Source organism: Petaurus breviceps, unplaced genomic scaffold (genome assembly GCF_028583685.1).
Source record: "Petaurus breviceps papuanus isolate PSGF00001 unplaced genomic scaffold, PetGlider_PUasm1.0 128, whole genome shotgun sequence".
NCBI lineage: Eukaryota > Metazoa > Chordata > Mammalia > Diprotodontia > Petauridae > Petaurus > Petaurus breviceps.
The window spans coordinates 11,871,660-11,891,125 of NW_027185664.1; the positions used below are offsets into that span (position 1 = coordinate 11,871,660).

A 19,466-nucleotide genomic window follows, 5' to 3' on the forward strand; every position below is an offset into this window, starting at 1 on the left:
AGAGAGAGAGAGAGAGACAGAGAGAGAGAGAGAGACAGAGAATATAGTGAATAAAGACCTGTTCTTTCAGTCAGGAAGATATAGTAACAGGTTTTGCCTTTGACATTTTCTAGATATGTGACCCTAATAGCCAAATCTCAGTTAACCAAACAACTCTCTGATATTTTCAGTTTCAGGTGAGTATATGATCTCAATACAGGAAGTTTTCACCTCAGAACTTTCCTACATATGATAAAATCACTGGCCAATGTATACATACATATATATATATATATATAAATACATACCTACATAAATACACAGAGAGGAGAGAGACTCTTGTTATTAATAAATAAGGGAAGATATGCTCCCTCCTTCAAGAACTATATGAAGCTTTTTATGTATGATAAAATTACAATACACTATGCATATATCAACAACTCTATCTCCATATTAGTGAGTCTAATTAGAATTGCTCAAGATTTTGCTGACATAATCCTAAAAATAATGATCATTTCAGATTCTGAAAGAGAATGCCCCCCTCCCTCAACAAGAAATCCCATTAAAAGAAATCCAGGAACAACACTTAATATCAATTTTGTTTCTGGCTAAATTTACCTTAGAGGCCTTTTACAAACTCATTCCAATTGCTTGTGTTCAAGTGGAAATCAAATATAACAGATACAATGGAAGCTCTCTGCTACACCAAAGTAATAAGCTTTCAATACAACCTTCACACAGGGGACTAACTGGATGCTTGAAGTGCTTACTTTTTATGATTTCAAAATAATTATATCTGTAGTTACAACACAAAAAATCTTTAGATGAAGCAGATCTCTTCTTCCAGGTTTGTATTTTTATTAAAACATTCATCTTTTTGGAAAGATGCCAATCACTGATCTCTGGTTTGAGGCCACTCAATTGGACAAAGCCAAAATGTAGTCAATTACTTGGCTGTCATTAGCAATATTGAGAAGAGGGGTATAATAAATGCTTGGCAATTTAAAAGGCAGATCTGGGAAACATCATCAAGAGGGCTGCAAATCAAGAAGGTGACAAATTTTAGGCAAGCTTATCACAATCCTTGGAAACGTGATAGGCAATTTTCTTTTAGGCCTAACATTGTATTACCACTGAAGGTGCAATCGCATCTGGCCTCTCTTACCACAGTTTATATAGCTTTTCAATCTAGATGATGAGGTTCTGAGAGGAAATTTGTCATCTCTGCCACCTGAGTTTTCTTAGCTGAAGAGGATAAGCAACATTGAGGAATTAAGAAAGTCTCTACGGTTCCCATGGCACCCCTTTCTGGAGAGCCTTAAGATGCACCTGTGGCTCTGATTTCATCAAGAATTTCTCAAGGGATTCTGTGAAGATGTCAGGAGAGGAATCTTTGGGCTCTTCTCCTACCCCCCTGAATGAATAAGAGCTACCAAAAGCAGCAACATTCACGAAGGCCGGATGAGAATTGAAACAATTCTCCACAAAGTGATTCTTACAAAAACAATGACTGACTGACTGAATGAACATGAAGTCACCAGCCCATTACTTGTGGTTTTTCTGCTTCTCCATCCTAGAGTGGTTCTGCATCACACTTGCATCCTGCAGCTTTGAGGACTGATTGTTGAGTTAACTCACTGTCAGTATCTCAGAGGACCCTAGTTCCAGAGCTAATGGAAAGTTGTGAAGAGCAGCTCTGACACTTAAGAGAAAGGAGATGGGGTTACTGTGGGGGGATGGAGAGGTGTAGCTGTTTGTATTGGAAGGAGGGACCTAGAATTACATTGCTTGTTACAACAATTTAGTATAGCAAAAGAGAAAAGAGTAAGTTAAAATGAACGTGAGAAAGGAACATTATAGTGAGGGATCTACGCTCATTGTCCATTGTTATTAGTGGCCCCTCAGCTTGGTCACAGGAAGGACTAAAGATAATTAGTCTCAGGAGATCCCAGAAGACTGAGAATGGGAAAGGTAAAAAAGAGAACCAGACACAGGAGACACTGGACTCCTCCTGTGGCAGTATTCCAACTGCCTTATCCCTGGAAGGTTATAGATTTTATCCAGCTTTCATGATTTAAGAGAGTACAGCTGAGGAAGAATGAGTAAGGAAAGAACACAACATTGCTGGAACTAAAGAAGTGAAAAGGGTTGGGAAAGAAACATTAGGAAGTTTTGTGTTAGTAGAAAAGACAGAGGACAGAGTAACAGCTGGAGGGAGGCATACAAGCTCTATGTAGAAAGATATAGAAAAAAACTGCTGAAGAAATACTGATGTAAAATGATGAGGGTCTGGACTAGAGTTGTAGTAGGGGAAATGGGAAGAAATTTTGAAGAAGAAATAGACAGGAGTCTTTAAATAGATCTAGGAATTGGGGGAGGATCCAACATTTTTAGCCTATAACTTTAAGAAGAGTGGAACTATTCTAGAAAGAAGTATTACAGTTGAGAAAGGAAGAGATTTTGAAGGGAAAATCATGAATTGGAGTTTGGATATAATGCAATTGAAGTGATGATAATAGGAGATGCCTTGAAGATAGCTGGAAATAAGGGCCTTGAGGAGAGATCAGAAGTGAAGATGTCAGCTTAAGAATTATGAGGACAGAATTGGTAGTGAGGCTGCAACAGAAGATGAGCTCCCCAAGAAAGGGAAGACGATTCAGAATAAATTGGGAGCAGGAGTGTGCTGGAGGCCACACAAAAAGCAAACTGTTAATTTTTTGTGTGTGTATTTACTGCTCTGAAACTGGCAAATGCTACAAATCAGGGCTTGACTTATTGCTTTATTGATTGTCTAGACTAAAAAAAAATGGATGGAGAAAATGTTAATGTTTTGAGATTAGACTTAAAGGTATGTCATCCTTTTGTAGAGAGATGGTGTTAAATATCAGCACACCACTGATTGGGCAGAACCCTCATCATTGAAGTCTGGTGGAGAGAAGAAAAAGGGACTTGAAATTATTGTTTTTGTTCTTTTATAGATAACTTTTCATATATGATTTTTCAGTTATGCCAGCTCCCCCCCCCATCACAAACTGTCTAGAATTGAAAAACAGAACTGACTTAGACTAAAAGGCATGTGGTTCAGGTTAATATTTTTATCAAGTCACATAGCTATTAAATATCTCAAATGGAATTTGAATCTAGGTATTCTCTCTAAAATTTGCATTCTTTCCACCGTTAAATATATAATTTTAGTCTTCTCTCGTTTTTCTTTTTATTAATTTTCTCTCAACAGGAAAGATACAAGAAAGGTTTTGAGAAGCCTTTTAAATATAGGAAGCAGGGTATAGTGGAAAGAAGGCCAGTCAGAAGATCTGTGGTTAAACCTTGCTTCTGACACATAATAGCTATTTGACCATCTGTAAGTCAATTAACCTCTCAGTGCCCCAGGCAACTCTATATCCACAGAAGTAGCTTCCAAATGAAGTAGTTTCCACAATGAAATCACAGATTCAGACCAAAAAACAAAAACAAGGTCACATGTACCCTCAGATATAAAAAGAGTAAAAAGGCAGTAAGTTTAGGAAGCGGCAACAATAACAATGTCAACAACAACATGATATCCTGAATCTCATTTCAGTCTTCTTTCCACTGACAACTCCTATATTACAATGTCAGTCTTTACATCTGTGCATAATTTTGTAAAGATGAATGGAATGTGAGGTACTATAATGGATAGAGAGCCAGCCTTGATATTAGTCAGAGCTATGTTTGTCTTCTGTCTGCTATAGCACTAGCTGTCTGGCCATAGCCAAATTGCCTCCTAATCTCTTAGTACTGTAAATCATAAAGAAAACCAATCTGAATTGGTGGAAGAAGTTTCCATAGTAGAAGCTCTCTAGACTGATGAATTCTAGGTTCTGTCCCCCAGTACCCTGTCAATAAAAAGAAAAATAAAACCTATATTTTGAAATCTTTCTATCCCCCAAAGTATTCTCCCCCACTCATAGAATTGTCTTGAGAGTAAGTTGTGCCAGCTAAATCAGTGTAGTGTCACAGAGAAAGCATTGGATTATTGTGAAAGGAAGTGGATTTTAAGTCGCCCATCCTCTCTGGGACTCAACTTTTCCTTCTGTAAAATTAGGGGCTTTACTAGATTATCTTCAAAGTCCCTCTTAGAGCTACATTTCATGATTCCCTTCTGAGACCTAACAGTGATAAAGTACCAATCATCTCCGTTGGATAAAGCATAGGATTAACAAGTCCAAGGCCATGTATTCCACACTGCATCCCCTTCCTTCTTCTTCTTCTGCACTCCTCCCATGAAAAAATGACCAGCTCCTTTGAATTAAAAAAATAGTTTCACAGGCTCTAATAATTTCAATGCTATCCATTTGCCTCACAATCATACACCGTTGGTTACAAGGGATATGAGAGGGGGAAAGATTGCCATAACTGCCTATAACTGATTACTGTTAGAAAGCCAACCAACCAACAAAATAAAAACAAAAGCACTTCACAGTACCAGTGCTTCTATAAGAAAATCACTAGAATGTTCTTTATGTGGAAAGACCTGATTTCTAATAATACAATATGTATTAGTTACTTTGCAAACTGAAGGAAAACACTAAATATTTGTTTGAATTAAATCATTAAAGGGCTGACTATCAGATTTAAAGATGCAATGAAACTGGAAGGGATCATTAAGAACTTGAATGTCAACAGGTTCTTAAAAAAGATTTTTTTAAAAGGGTCCAGAATGATTGGCCAAATTTAATAAAATGAAATTAATAGTAATCAATATTAGATTATGCAGGGTCAAAAATCAAATATTCAGGTATTAATAATAATAGCTAGCACGGAGGGGGCAGAGCGAAGATGGCAGCATAAAAGCAGGAACTTGCTTGAGCTCTCACTCCAACCACTTCCAATACCTGTGAAAAAATGACTCAACAAATTTTAGAGCCACAGAACTCACCAAGTGACAGAGATAAACAAATCTCCCGCTAAAGGCAGCCTGGCAGGCCAACAGGAAGGGTCTATTGCAGCCAGCTGGGGGCCAAGCACAGTTCTGCATGAAAAGCCCAGACTGGCCTGAGCAGACTTCAGGAGAGTGAATCACCAGCAGCTGTGGCAGTTTCTCAACCCATAAAAGCCAAAGAGAAAGTAAAAGGTTAGTAAGGAACTCTGTTGTAACTGAGTGATAGAAGAGCTGGGGTCCAGCCCCTGCCCCTGGGACAAGATGTGGCAAAGGCATGGAGGCTGTAGCTGCTATGACTTGGTTGCTTCTGAAGCTCCTGGCCTACAGATTGTAGGGCAACCAAGGAACCATTCAGAGGGTAATTGTTCTTGTTTTGACCTGCTTGGATCAGGGTCACAGTCTTAGGTGGTGGTCCTGGGGTGAGGAACACTAGTGTGCCAAAGCTTGTGGTGGCTGTAGAGAGGGCACCCTCCTCAGAGCTCTGACAACAGCTCTGACAACATTTGCGAAAAACCCAGATTTGGGACACAGCTCTCTCCACTCTGGAAGCAGAGTTCTACTGTGGCAAAAACCTCAAAAGGCAAATCATTGGCTGGCAAGGTGAGAGAACAGAGGAAGCACAATCAGACCACAGAATCTTTTTTTGGGGACAAAAAGGATAACACCATTTCCTTCCCCAGTCCATTTTAGAGATGAGGAACCTGAGGCAAACATGGTTAAGTTTAGCCCAGGATTACATAGCTAGTAAGTGTCTGAAGTCATATATGAATTAAGGTTTTCCTCACTCTAGGCTTAGCACTCTTGAGTTGTCTTCATTTTCTTGACAGGTTGTTATGAGAAAGGGATTTGACTTGCTCTGCTTAACTCCACAGGGCAGAACAAGAAGTCATAGAAATAGCAAAATCCTAACAGAATTATCTAAAAAGAGACCAGAATACTTTGGTAGGTAATTGGTTCCCCATCATCAGGATAGAAGCTGAGAGATCATGCATTTCTCTTCAATGTTGTAGAGGGGATTACTGGTCAGTTTCCCACAGTGCTAAATGACCTCTGACATCCTTTTGCACTCTAAGAATTCATAATTCTATAAACTTCGAAAACAGACAGAAAAGTCTAAAAGTGAAAAAAAATAATTCTTGTTATCACGAGAAAAATCTTTCATTTTAAGTGACTCAGTGGTATTCATGATTTCTCTTTGAAAATAATTGTCACTTTATTTGAGTACAAATGAAAGCTATTCCTATTAGCTTACCTGTCTTAATAGCATATTGCACTGTCCATGTAGAATTTTTTTATTCTTTCTATACAATGAAAAATGATTGAAATTATTAAGCTTACGGGTAGAGTCACCTGGCAACTACTTTATAATTGAGCTAAGCTCAGAGCAGCATACTTTGCCCTCTTCTCATTCCAAAAGACTGATTATCATCAGCTCTTCTAAATTAGTAGAAGAAGTAGAGTCAGGTTCACTATTGACCCCATCCATGAGACAGTGAAAGTGGGCTATTAATTATAGTTAAACTCCAAGTCCAAGACATTAGAGAGGGTAGGATGGGTTGGTAGATGCTGATGAAAGGGGCATCCTTTTTATTCTGTATTTCTTACAGACTACAGGGTTGTATCAGTTACTTACTTCACTAGAGTACCACAATGGAGTGAGGAGAAAATTTACCACATTATTGCAGCCATAGAAATATGTGCAGAGTAGGAACATCAGGTTTATGTAGCCTTTCCTCAGAGGCTTTAAATCATTGACAAATGAAAGCACCCCTGCATAGCACCTTTGCAAGGATAATTATCATTCAAAAAGAAATGTTACAAACCAAACCAAAAAAACAAATACTAATTTTGATTGACATAAAAAGGGAAAAATTATGTTAAGTATAAAGGGAAAGTTGATACTATAATCATTAATAATAATATTGAATTGAATCAGAGTGGACAGCTCCTGATATGGAAAATACATCTATCATTAAAGATTGTTAATTTGTCTTTATCTTATAGTCTTGGAAAATTGACTGGGGCAGGGAGAGGTTATGTGATTTGCCAGTGGTAAGCAGCTAGCATGAGATAGAGACAGGTTTGAATCTTGAATTCATAGCGGTCTTATCGACCTTAAAGTGGACTTTCTATCTACTGTCATTTTGCTTCTCATGCTATGAATTTGAACGTATCACATGTGTGTTTGTGTGAGACAATATATGATAACATTGTAAATGCCTTAAAACTAATTGTTTCTTGATGAAGCTACAATTTTAAAAAGAACAATTCATAAGATATATGCACATTTATGCAAAGATGTTTGTATGTTTTATGCTGCAGATCCCTACAATAAATTGAGTATGCTCACCCTGTCTATGGGCAGTTTTGAGCAAAGTATGAGTGGATACTCCATCACTACTGTTATTAAATTGTTAATAAAAGTATGAAGAATGACAATTATACTTTTCATTCCAGGCTTTAGTTCTTTTCTTCCTAAAACTAAATTAAATAAGTGTTTCATGTCTCCCACTTTGAAATATGTTGCATTATTTGATGAAAAAAAAGAGGAAGGGGGCGCTTGGTGCCGCAGTAAATAGAGCACTGGCCCTGGAATCAGGAGGACCTGAGTTCAAATCTGACCTCAGACACTTAACACACACACACACACACACACACACACACACACACACAACTAGCTATGTGACCTTGGGCAAGTCACTTAACCCCAATTGCCCTGCCTTTCCCCTCCAAAAAGGAAAAAAAAAGAGGAAGAATCTGGAGAGATATAGCAGAGATCTGCAATTCTTAATTCTATTATTTTTAAGTACTTGTCAGAATAATTACAAATTGATAAGGTCAGTGAAATTTTGCTTTTAGATCTATCATATCAGCTTTGCTTAAGCAGTCATTGCAAATTTTTATTTATATTTTAGTTTAGAACTAACAAATATGAATAAGCAAATGGAACACAATATGGTTCTCTGAATAGGAAATGTAACTAATAGCAAAAAATATTTCTGTAGGGTTTTTTTGTCAGTTCTAAATAATGTATTTGGTGATCTTTTTAAGTCCCTCTGGATCTTGTGATGCTATGAATTCTCTCTCTGGAAAGTCCTGAAGTTCAGTGAAACCATGAAAAGTGTGGACAAATTCCAGGACAGAATTCATGTGGAGCAAGACATTGTTTCTTATCTACTGGAACTTATAAGACATTATAATTGTAGAAAGAGTAAAAAACCTATTAAAGGAATCTACCTCATGGTTAATCCCCTTAGGAGGATATGTCCAATCCATGTGCAGGCAAGTGCACATAAATTTAGTACAAGCCATCACTTATAAAAATAAATGTTACAGGATTATTAAATTCAGACAAGAGTTCATCTTTGGAGGCCTGTTCCAAAAGACACAGAGGCTGTCAATTATATGAAACTCAATTTAGCTACCTCACAAGGTTAAAAAATTACCTCAGGATTATAGGGGTCAGCCCAACATTGGTAAAACATTGCAATCTCATGATATGTGAACACGAAGGATGCTTTTTTACTACTAATTTTTACTACTAATCTCATAACTTTTGTTTGTTTAATTTAATGGTTTAGATTTTGCTGGTTCTAAAAGCGGTAATTCCCTTTAGTTGTTTAAATTACCATCTGGTTGCTATAATAGAGGACAAAATCAATTATGTCTAAAGTGCTAAACTTGAATTTCATTACAAACTAACAAAAACAATTTAAATTTCCAGTTAAATATCAAAGATTCATAAAATAAGATCTGGTGTAAAATTATGTTCTAAATAAGATTTTGAAAATCTTATAAAGCCCTAAAAAAGATTTGAACCAGGGTGGCTAGGTAGCACAGTGAATAGAGCACCAGACCTGCAGTTAGGAGGACCTGAGTTCAAATCTGGCCTCAGACAGTTAACACACACACACACACACACACACACACACACACACACACAAAACTAGGCATGTGACCTTGGGCAAGTCACTTAACCCCGATTGCCCTACCTTCACCCTTCAAAAGAGCAAAAAAAATTGAACCAATTATTTAAATTGTTAATCTAAACTTTTTATCTTCATGTTAACAGGTACCTTCATTTCTCAACAGAGGATAACACTGAAGTCTTCCTAAAACGTGACCCACGAAGGCATCAAATTAAATATAACATAGTCCTATAGTATATCCTGTTAAAGAATATTAGCTATTGGACATACTAAAAATTTCTCATCATAATAGATTCTGGTCTAGAAATAGTTCCACGTTGTAGACCCCGATGTTATTAGGTTGCACAAAAGTATACTGAATCCATAATATTGCTGAAATTTCGCACACATTGGCCCAACTACTGTCAGTGATTTATAAGGATTCTCTTCCTTTTCTACCTTTTGCTTTTCCTTTTTTTTTCCTTGTCCTTTTGCTTTCTCTTCTGTTGTAAATTTTCAGGCACATTACTGCATCAGCCTTGCTTTACGGGCTAGCCTAGAATCTTAGCTATAATTTATAAGATTATTCTCTCTCAGTGGGAAAAAAGTCATTTGCTGACATGAAAATGGAATAGCAAGGAAATGTGGCAGCTTGAAAAATTCATGTATTCCACATGTTCCTGTAACAACCAGTGGCCAGTTGGCACAGGATTGGAGAAATACTTCTTATGCTTCAGTGTACATACTTCAGCTTATTATACTTCAGTGTACACTTCTTAATTTGGAGAATTCCTGCACAAGAGCTAGACATAGAGTGACACTTCTCTGATAGACAGATAGCATTATAAAACTCCTATTAGTACTACATGCATATGTATATGACTATGACATCCCTTGAGCTGATATTTGAAAACTCTAATGTGCCCTTAAGAGTTACAGACCACTATTCATAGCTACTGTCTACTATACTACATGTCACTGTTCCATTATAATGTGCAACATAGAATCTTGATCACATCATGGTCTAGCTGACCCAATTCATTCACTACCCCCTTTTCTGTCAACTCATGTTTATCTATCTTCTGACATATCAGTTCGCAGGCTCATTGAGCTTTGGTTTTCAAACCCATGAGAGATATTTAGCAAGACCCTCCCCTGCCCCCTACCAAGATAGTGCAAGCAGCTTTCTTTCCCTTTATGTTTGAGTGAATAATTCCCATTCTGAGACAAAACCTGAAACTTAAAGGACGTCCAGTATAGGGTTAAGTATTGGTTTGTTCTAAGTACCTTTATGCAGTTATATATGATGCCCTCTTCTGGGCCTTCTTTGTAGTAAGGAAACCTTAGAAAATCCCTTTATCCAACAGCCTTCTAAACTACTGGGATATTTTTAAGTGGAAAAGTTATCATCAACAAACTTTATGATATTATATATGTGGGGAAGTAAACTCTAACTAATCAGGCATTGTTTAGACATCTGCCAAATCCCACAGATCACATACATCATCATCCTGTCCCAGGCAAAACATCAAATTTCATATTAATTCATTAGTCACATGGAGAACACACATTCTGGGGATCCTTGTTTCTTATAACGAAGGGGATAGAAACGTTATGGATTCATTAATTACTCTCAGAGGATTAACCTGCTATCCATACCTAAAAGTGCTACTCTTTGAAATCAGAACAAGGGCCCTTGTTTAATTTTTTTTTCTTTCCAGCTTTGTAACTGACTTTTGTGTGACCTTGGGAAACCCTTGCACTTGAAGGGTCTAGCCCATTAAATGAATAAAATAATATCTAGCTGTGTCGGGAAATGAGGTGATGGTTAATTAGCTAATTTCTTCTGAGTGTTTTCAGTTCCTTAGGGAAGGGTAACATATCAATACAAGGTATTATTATAATTGAACCAAATTAACTCATGTCTTACTTGAGGTGAGAAGAATGAATATGAAGGTTAACAGTTCTACAAGTTATAGATAATGAGCAGCTGGGGTGGCAGCCCATCAAAACATTCAGTACTTACGTGTCTTTTGGGGTACCTGGGATTTTACATTTATAGCCCAAGCCCTTAAATGGAGACATCATCCTGTGAAGTTCCTGTTTTATCTCCACTTCTACCTTTAGAGCTACACTGACATCTTTGATATAAGAAATCTATTAATATAAGCATTATTATAAGAAGCACAAGAGGGAGAAAATAAAGTTTGGTGTATAAAGCAAAGGGTCAGAAGTCTTTGAAAACCTAAGCCAAGATCCACCATTATTCACTATGTGATCATGGGAAAAGCTCTGATTCCTCCGCATGAAAGCTTTTCTGTGTGGTGAATAAAGAGAGGCAAAACAGTGAAAACTTAATTCTTGTCTTCTCTGTGTGACAGAATGTTACTTGTGGCTGTAAAATGAGATGATGGCGACTTTGAAATGTCTAAATGGAGAATGTTAGCATATTTAGGTACTTTAAAGATACTGTCTTCTTCATTTAGTAAAAGAAAACATGAACCCTGTCTAACTTCCTATGTTATTGAGGATGACCCGGGAACCTTGAAGGCTATACTGCTGAGACATAAATTCTGACATACTGTATTGGGCTATGGTAGCTCCAGTTAATTGGTCAGTAAATAAGCATTTATGAAATGCCCGCCATATGCCACTCACTGTGTGACACAAAGAAAGGCAAAAGATAATTTCTCTTCTCAAGAAGCTCACAGTCTAATGGGGAGAAATGACATGTGAACAATTGTGTTGATACAAGACAGTGTATTATAATAGTCCAGGCATAATGATGAGGGACTTCGCTAGGGTGGTGTCAGTATAAGTGGAGAAAAGGGGACATAAATGCCAGATGCACAAAGCTAAAATCAACAGGTTTTGGCAACATATTGGGTAAGAGGAAATAAGAGTTAAGAGGCAAGAAGGAGACCTATTTTGAAAGCCTGGGCCATTGGGATGATCATGGTACCTTCAATGGTCAGAGAAATTGAAAAGAGGAAAAGGATCTTTCAAGGAAAGATGTTGAGTTCTGCTTTGGGCAAGACGAGTTTAAGATGTCTGTCAGACATCCAGTTTAATAGAGAGAGGGAGATTCAAAGCTGTACATGAAGAAGGCATAATAGACCCCGAAAAAGGACTATGTCCTTTGCTCAAGAACAAACCTATTAAGGGTCAGCATCAGGAGGTTTGCATTGAGGTATTTTCCTTTTAGGCCAAACCATCTCAGAAAGTGGTTTACTGAGGTCTGAATTGTTTGTGATCTGTTGGAAACCATAAAAATTAATTCAAAGATCTCACAGCAAATAATGTATCTTTTCCTCTAATAGCACTATGCAAATATGTCCACTGGAATCCCCTAGTTTCATAGTTCCAGGGGACCTTAGAGACTATCTAGTTCATTCTACACCTATACTCTATCAAAATATATCACACAAGTTAGTGTCTGGTAAGTCACATTGAAAATATTTGAAAGGGATTGTTTCTACAGAGAATTTTTAAGTATAACATGAATCGCTACAATATTATATACATTCTCAAGAAAGAATAAAAGGCAAATTATCAGTTTCTAGGATAGCACATCAGCCTTTACTGATGAAATAATGTATTACTATATTCAGGAAGTTATCCCATGCTCAATTTTTATTGCAAAGATACTTATTGAGTATCTGTAAATCAATCTGTTGTATAGTTCCTATGTAGCAGATACTATGCAAGTTTCTGGGGACACCAGACCCAAAATGAAATAGTTCTTACCCTCAAGGAAATTATATTTTATGAGAGGCAATAGCTTTAACACATAAATACAATATCAAGTATAGCATGACTGGTATGGATTTGTCAAACGACTTTCCCAAATACATAGGTCAGGAATACAGTCATTGATACCCAAATGTGAACAAACATTTCTAGAGACTCTTATGGATTCTAAGGAAAAATGAGGAATGATATAATTAAATGCTTCATAACAATTAGAACAATACCTATGTGAAAAGTATAAGCAAAGTGGGATTTTTTAAGCTTGGTTTTCTAGGCCTAGGTTAAATTGTAAACATGAGAAAGATTGATCTTAGCTATGCTGAGTCACGTAGGTTTTGTGCGCTTTGGCTCTAAGCCAATCAGGATCTGAGTCTTTGTTATATATTCTAGGAGGTTTGCATTTTGCTCTGGGGGTTCACTTATCAGAAGGACCTTTTGATTCTCAGAGTTTTGTGCTCTCCCAATCCAGTGGTGTATGTAGGTGGTTGTATTACTCTGTTCAGAAAGTAGGAGCCATGTCTGTTGAATTTCTGAGCTAATTTCTCTGCCTCTATTTTCTACTTATCTGTAATTAACCTGAGATTGCTGACCTATTTAAAAGTTGTCTTTCCTTTAGCAAAGCAGATCAAAGAACCTGTGTTAGCAGGCCATTCTGGGTGCAATACAGTGCTTGCTACTAAAAATGGTCTGCTTCAAGAAGTTCCTTGCTAGAGTTCTTCAAGCAAAGGTTGGATGATAACTTGTGTGGTAGGGGAAAAATAAGATACTGGAAAATGTGACTCAAGATTGAGAAATAAAAGAGGCCAAAAGTTGGAGATTAACCAGATATAAGTGACCAAGACGGCCCCAAAGTATGAACTAACTATATTTTAATGAATAGGAAACTAGTTATTACTGAGATGGGAATCCTTTCTGAATCAACTGTGTATAATCAGAAAATGGACTAAGCAAAGATATAAATTACCAATTTTTTTAAAGGGATGATGGTAAGAATATACAGCAAAGAGTTATAATAAATAAAACTTCACCTATCTAAACCACTTGATAATGCTGAAAAATGTTGGAAATGGAAAAAAGAAAAGACATCAACATTTATTATCAATTTTCTATTGCAGCATAGTGGTCGTGAAAGGTTGTTCAGTTGATGCTGATCAGTTGAATAGTACTGCTCTTCTCTCTCTCCGATCCACTTGATGAAATTATAGGATGTAAGCAACAGGTGATAGAAATAATGATATGGAAGTGAATCAGCTGCACAGCAAATAGATCAAAGGGTCCAAGAAACTATCATAGAATTGAACAATGATTTTTGTTCCCATAAAAGTCATTAATTTACTGTTATAAAATTATACACATGACATTCTTTCAAGTGAAGAAGCATGAGAGTTAAGTCAAACACAAATTTAGAATATAAAACCATTTGTAAGACTTTATGGTACTAAAAGATAGCAATTAAGAAATGAGAGGGCAAAATAAATTTGGTTTGGAGGCTCAGTTAGCTAACTCTTGCCAAAAGCATGTAAAGGTGAAACTTGAAAAAGGACTGATATTGAGTATTAAAATACAAAGAAATTCAGCTATTCTTTTGTTGTTTTTTTTTTTGCCTTTTGCAGAGCAATTGGGGTGAAGTAACTTGCCCAAGGTTACATGGTTAGTTGTTTGTGTGTGTGTGTGTGTGTGTGTGTGTGTGTGAAGTGTCTGAGGCCAGAACCAAACTCAGGTCCTCCTGACTCCGGGGCTGGCATTTTACTCACTGTGCCACTTAGCCGCCCCTAAATTCAGCTATTCTAATAAAAACTCACAATATAAAAATAAAAATACATAAAGGAATAATCATGTTAAATATCGCTTTGGTTTCTAAAAATAAGTCCCTTTTTTTTTTGCTGGGGAAGGCAAGGGAATTGAGGTTAAGTGACTTGTCCAAGGTTACAGAGCTAGCAAGTGAGTCAAGTGTCTGAGCCTGGATTTGAACTCAGGTCCTTCTGACTCCAGGCCTGGTGCTGTATTCACTGAACCTTCTAGCTGCCCCAAAAGAAGTTCCTTTTCAAACAAATTTCTTTACAGGTTTTAATATACATATCAATTTATCTAAATTTACTTTCACATGTTGATTTTTATGAAAGCATAGAAACAGAATTCTAGAATTAGGAGCTTCTAAGGAATATACTCTTTTAGAAATGATAGAGAAGAGGTCTAGAGAGGTGGGATAACTTAACCAGCATTAAACATTTAGCAAGTGCACAGCTCTGCATCACTTAAATCCAATCCATGTGCAAGTCAAGATATCACCCTTATGATGTTACTGGTCCTCTGTGAATGAATGACCACCAACCAACCAACCAAAGCTTTCTACTATTATATGGATTCCCAGTCAAAGATTCCAGTCATAACACAACTGCTAAAAAGGGAGGCTGTTTTCATTCTTGTGTTTTTTTAGAATAAAAGTCTCTCTTTTTAAAACTTAAATTCCACACATTTCAAAGGCTTTCCTTAAAATCTAATTTTAAGTGAAAAATTCAGGAAAAGATGAATGAAATTGCATTCATTTTGTCTTATGTTTTGGACAGTTACATTATAAGGATTGGGGTTAGGAGATGATTTACAGTATTTGTTTCAGTTTCAAAAGCAATGAAAATAATTTGATGTAGTCTTCATGACTTTTTTTTTTACCAATTGGATTAACAAAAAATAGAATCAGAAAGACTCTGAAGTTTCCTCAAACTCTTAGACACTATACTAAACTAGTCATAAAAAACTAATTATGAAAATGTCAAAATCATGGTATTCTATAGAACTTTCTATCAACATTTTGTTTGAGACTTCTTTTGTAATAGCATCAATTCAGCTCACTTTAGGATGTAACAACATACACTGTCAATCTATTTTTCTCTACAGAAGCTAATTAAAATATGATCAGTAATACCAGTGCAAATGGAAGAAAAACTAGTCATTGTTTTAACTTTTACTAAATGATATAATAAAAAGAAAATGTAATCAGAGAGCTTTGCAAGTGGTGCAAATTTGTAAAGCTCATTATACACCATGGGAATTCAGAGAATGTTTGTCTTGGGCCTGATACAGCCTTTCTAATATGAGTAAGATTCCACAGAAATCTGATGAATTCTGCAGACTGGAAGTTTACTGATTGAAAAAATTGGGGACTAGCTTCCAAGGGTACCAAATGTAATCAATAAATGCCTAATCAATGTTGTGTGTATATTCACACAGCAAAATGGTTAATTTTACGTGAAAGCAATAATATCATCAGCTGCCAAAATATTATCTTCAATTTAAACAAAAACAGATCATTATATTTATATTTCTGTAATTTTCCAGATAGTTACCACACTTCTTCACTGTTTGTGTAGACGCATCCTTATGGAAGGCGTCATTTGCAAATAATCACTTGCTTTGCTTCTTAATAGATGCTTCATTTTAAGTTCTTTCAAAATTCATACCTGAATCATAAAAAATGAAGCATCCCCAGTGTAATAAATCGACTGGTATTTATTGAGTACATAATTGTATTCTATTATATACTATAATACATCAATTATATATTAGTATAGAGAGACCTGACTGTCAATTGGTACTATGGGAAATGATCCAAAGATAACTATATATATATATATATATGTATGTGTATATAAACACATATACACATATATAATACACATATACATATACACATATCTATATCTATCTATCTATGGAGGTGTATTGTGTGTATGTGCTTACATACATATACTGCTCTATTTCTTCTAGACTGTAACCTTATGTTCAGGAATAATTTTATCAATAGTCATATTTCTCTCAATGACTAGAATAATATAGTTAATATCATAAATTCTTAATACGTTTGTGATGAGAAAAAATATATATACATGCATATGTAATCCATATATACTTGTATATGCATACATAAACTAACACACATTCCTTGTCTATTTCAGTATCTCTCATTTTACCATTTCAAATTAAAAGCAACACTTTCCAAGATGATCTGCTTTTAGTGACCACTATGAATAGTATTTCTATAATAGCTTTATAATCATAAGGCCCTTTTGAGTTTACAAAATACAGTACTTACATATTACATGAGCAAATGTTAAGAATTTTTAAAGTACAAATATGAATTCTTCACCTCTCTTGACTTCCATGAGGTGACTCTCCTGACTCTCTAACCTTTCTATGTCCACTTAATGTCTGAGTTCCTCAAAGTTCAGTTATGTCCTTGATCTCTCTTTTTTCTCTTTTCTCACACTCGCTTAAAGATCTTGTCTACTCCTATGTCTTTAAATATTATCCTGATGCAGACAGCTCCCAAGTTTTATCTCCACCTTGACATTTCTCCAGTAATATCTGCATTTCTAATTTCATTATCTGACTTTATTCCCTTTCAGCACTTTCAATTCATCATATCCCAAACCAAGCTTAACATATTTTCTTAAAAACCTGTCCCCAATTATGAAAGGTCTTTTTCATTCACTTTCAAAATCTGTTTTTTTTTTCTCTCTGATTCATCCCTCTCCTTCTTGCTTACCTTATATGTGCAATCAATTGTCAAATTCCATTGATTATAGGCAGACCGGATCTTTTGCATCTTCAGTTCCCTTTCTTTTTTTTCCCCTCTTCCCACCTTAATGCAGACGCTCCTTACTATTCGCCTGGGTTACTGTGATAGCTTCCTAATAATTCTTCCTTAAAGTCCGTACTTCACATTGCTACCAGATCCCACATATGCCTGGTCATATTACTTCTATTTGCAAAACTTTATACTGGTTTATTAGGCACCAAATAAAATTCAAATCTCTTACTTTGTCTTCTCCAAAATAACTCGGTATTACACAACCTTCAAGTCTTATTTCCTTTTACTACTCAGTTGATGTTTAAGGCAAATTTCAGTACTGGTTAACCCCAATACATACCTTCTACTTTCTCGTTGCTATAGGTTTGCTCATGCTCCTCCACACATATGGAATATTTTCCCCTGCTGAATCACTGAAATCCTACCACCCCTCAATACCTCCTTAAATAATACATCCGCCACAAAAACCTTCTTGGTTACCCAGTCATAATTTTCTCTTTTAATACTCTGCTGAGCAATTTGTATCTTTTATTCTTTTATCATGTTGTATTATAGATTCTAGAAATTCTGATATATTTTGCAACTACCTGCTTGGATCAAGAATTTTTAGTATTTTGGGGTCATGGACTCCATTGGCTATCTGGCGAAATCTATAAGTCTCTTCTGAGAGTAATACTTTTAAACACATAAAATTAATATGATTACAAAGGAGACCAATTATTATGAATTGCAATTATCAAAATATATTAAAATATTCATGGTACCTAGGTTAAGAAATCCTATATTAGACTATATTTCATACATGTTAGTTAAATTGAACTGAATAAACTTCTTTGTGACATGATCAATAATATAGACAACTAGATTTTTTCCTGATCTTCATGACCTCTTAATCCTTAGTCAAAAAGGGAATTATGCATAAAGGATAGTATAATTTCAAATGTCTACATGGTCTGTCACAACCCAGAGTTTAAGAAATGCCATACGGGTCACAAATGGAAAAAGTTTAAGGAGAACTGGTGACATGAAGAAACCTAACAAAACAACAGCATGATGAACTAAGAGCAGAAAAGGCTAATCCTTGATCTCTTATGCACTATTTCAGTAACTCCCCCTCCACCAATCACTCTACTCTGGGAGAGCTGCACAAGTCAATCCATGGGTTTACAACAGCACTCAATTATACAATGTGGCAGTATTCTTTGATGTATAAGTACTAAGATAGGGAACTAAAGAACATAAGGGAAAGGGTAAGGATTACCAGTATGGGTATATATCCAATAGACATGAAGAAAAAGAAATTGACATCCAGCTAATCCCACAGAACTCATTTTGGGCAGACACTGAGGCCAGTGAATTATAACTTGTCCAGTGTGGAAAGAGTTTGAAACAGCTTCAAAGGGGAAGGATCTGGAAAGTGAATGAATGATAAAGGAATATATTACTAAAATATTGAAAATACTCAAGATGTCAGGAGGAGAGAAACTCATTTAAACTCATTGAACAGACACAAACAAACAGGGAAAATATTATTAACAAAATAGAAGATGACCTCCAGATCATTTCCATGAGTCTAAATATCAGTGAATAAATACCATAAAACAAAGGAAAATGGATCGACCCCTCATTTGATCCTCACAACAACCCTCTGAGGTAGGTGTTATTATTAACACTTTACAGATTAGGAAAGTGACAAACTTTGACGTTGTAACATGTCCCAGGTCACACAGTAAATGTCTGAGGCAAGATTAAAATTCTATTCTTCTTGACTCCAAATCCTGTGTTCAATCCACTGTGATCTTCACAACAACCTTTGACATAGATACACTGTTCCCATTTTACTAATAAGGAAACTGAGGCCAAGAAATCTTAAGTGAAATGCCAAAGATCACACAACTAGTATCTGTGGCAGGACCTGAACTCAGATCTTCCTCACTCCAAGTCCAGTACTCTATCCACTGCCTTATGGTTGAAGAAAGCCTGGATCTGGGCTCAGAAGAAGATTTAGGTTTGAATCTTAGAACTGTCAAATGATTTTGGATAAGGCATTTTTTTTCTCTTTGAAACTTTTGTTTTCTTAACTAAAATTACCACATCAGTCCCTCTACTACTTAGCACATAGGTTTATTATGATGATCAAATAGGATAATGCATTTAAATCATTGTATAAACTTTGACTATTTTGTGTTATGCCACACTTTGTGGCATAACCCATTAGCCTTCAAAAGAGTGTGAAAGTATTTCTAAATTAATTGCCATGGGTGAGATACAGGCAACAACAGAATAATACACTAAATACATACTGGGAATTTAATCTGTT

The 19,466-nt window shown here is 35.9% G+C and overlaps 1 protein-coding gene across 1 annotated transcript in view; it reads right to left on the reverse strand.

The window, feature by feature from the left end:
- DCC (DCC netrin 1 receptor) overlaps positions 1-19,466 on the reverse strand; it is a 1,052,419-nt gene that overhangs the window by 314,300 nt on the left and 718,653 nt on the right. The gene's annotated exons all lie outside the window — the stretch shown is intronic.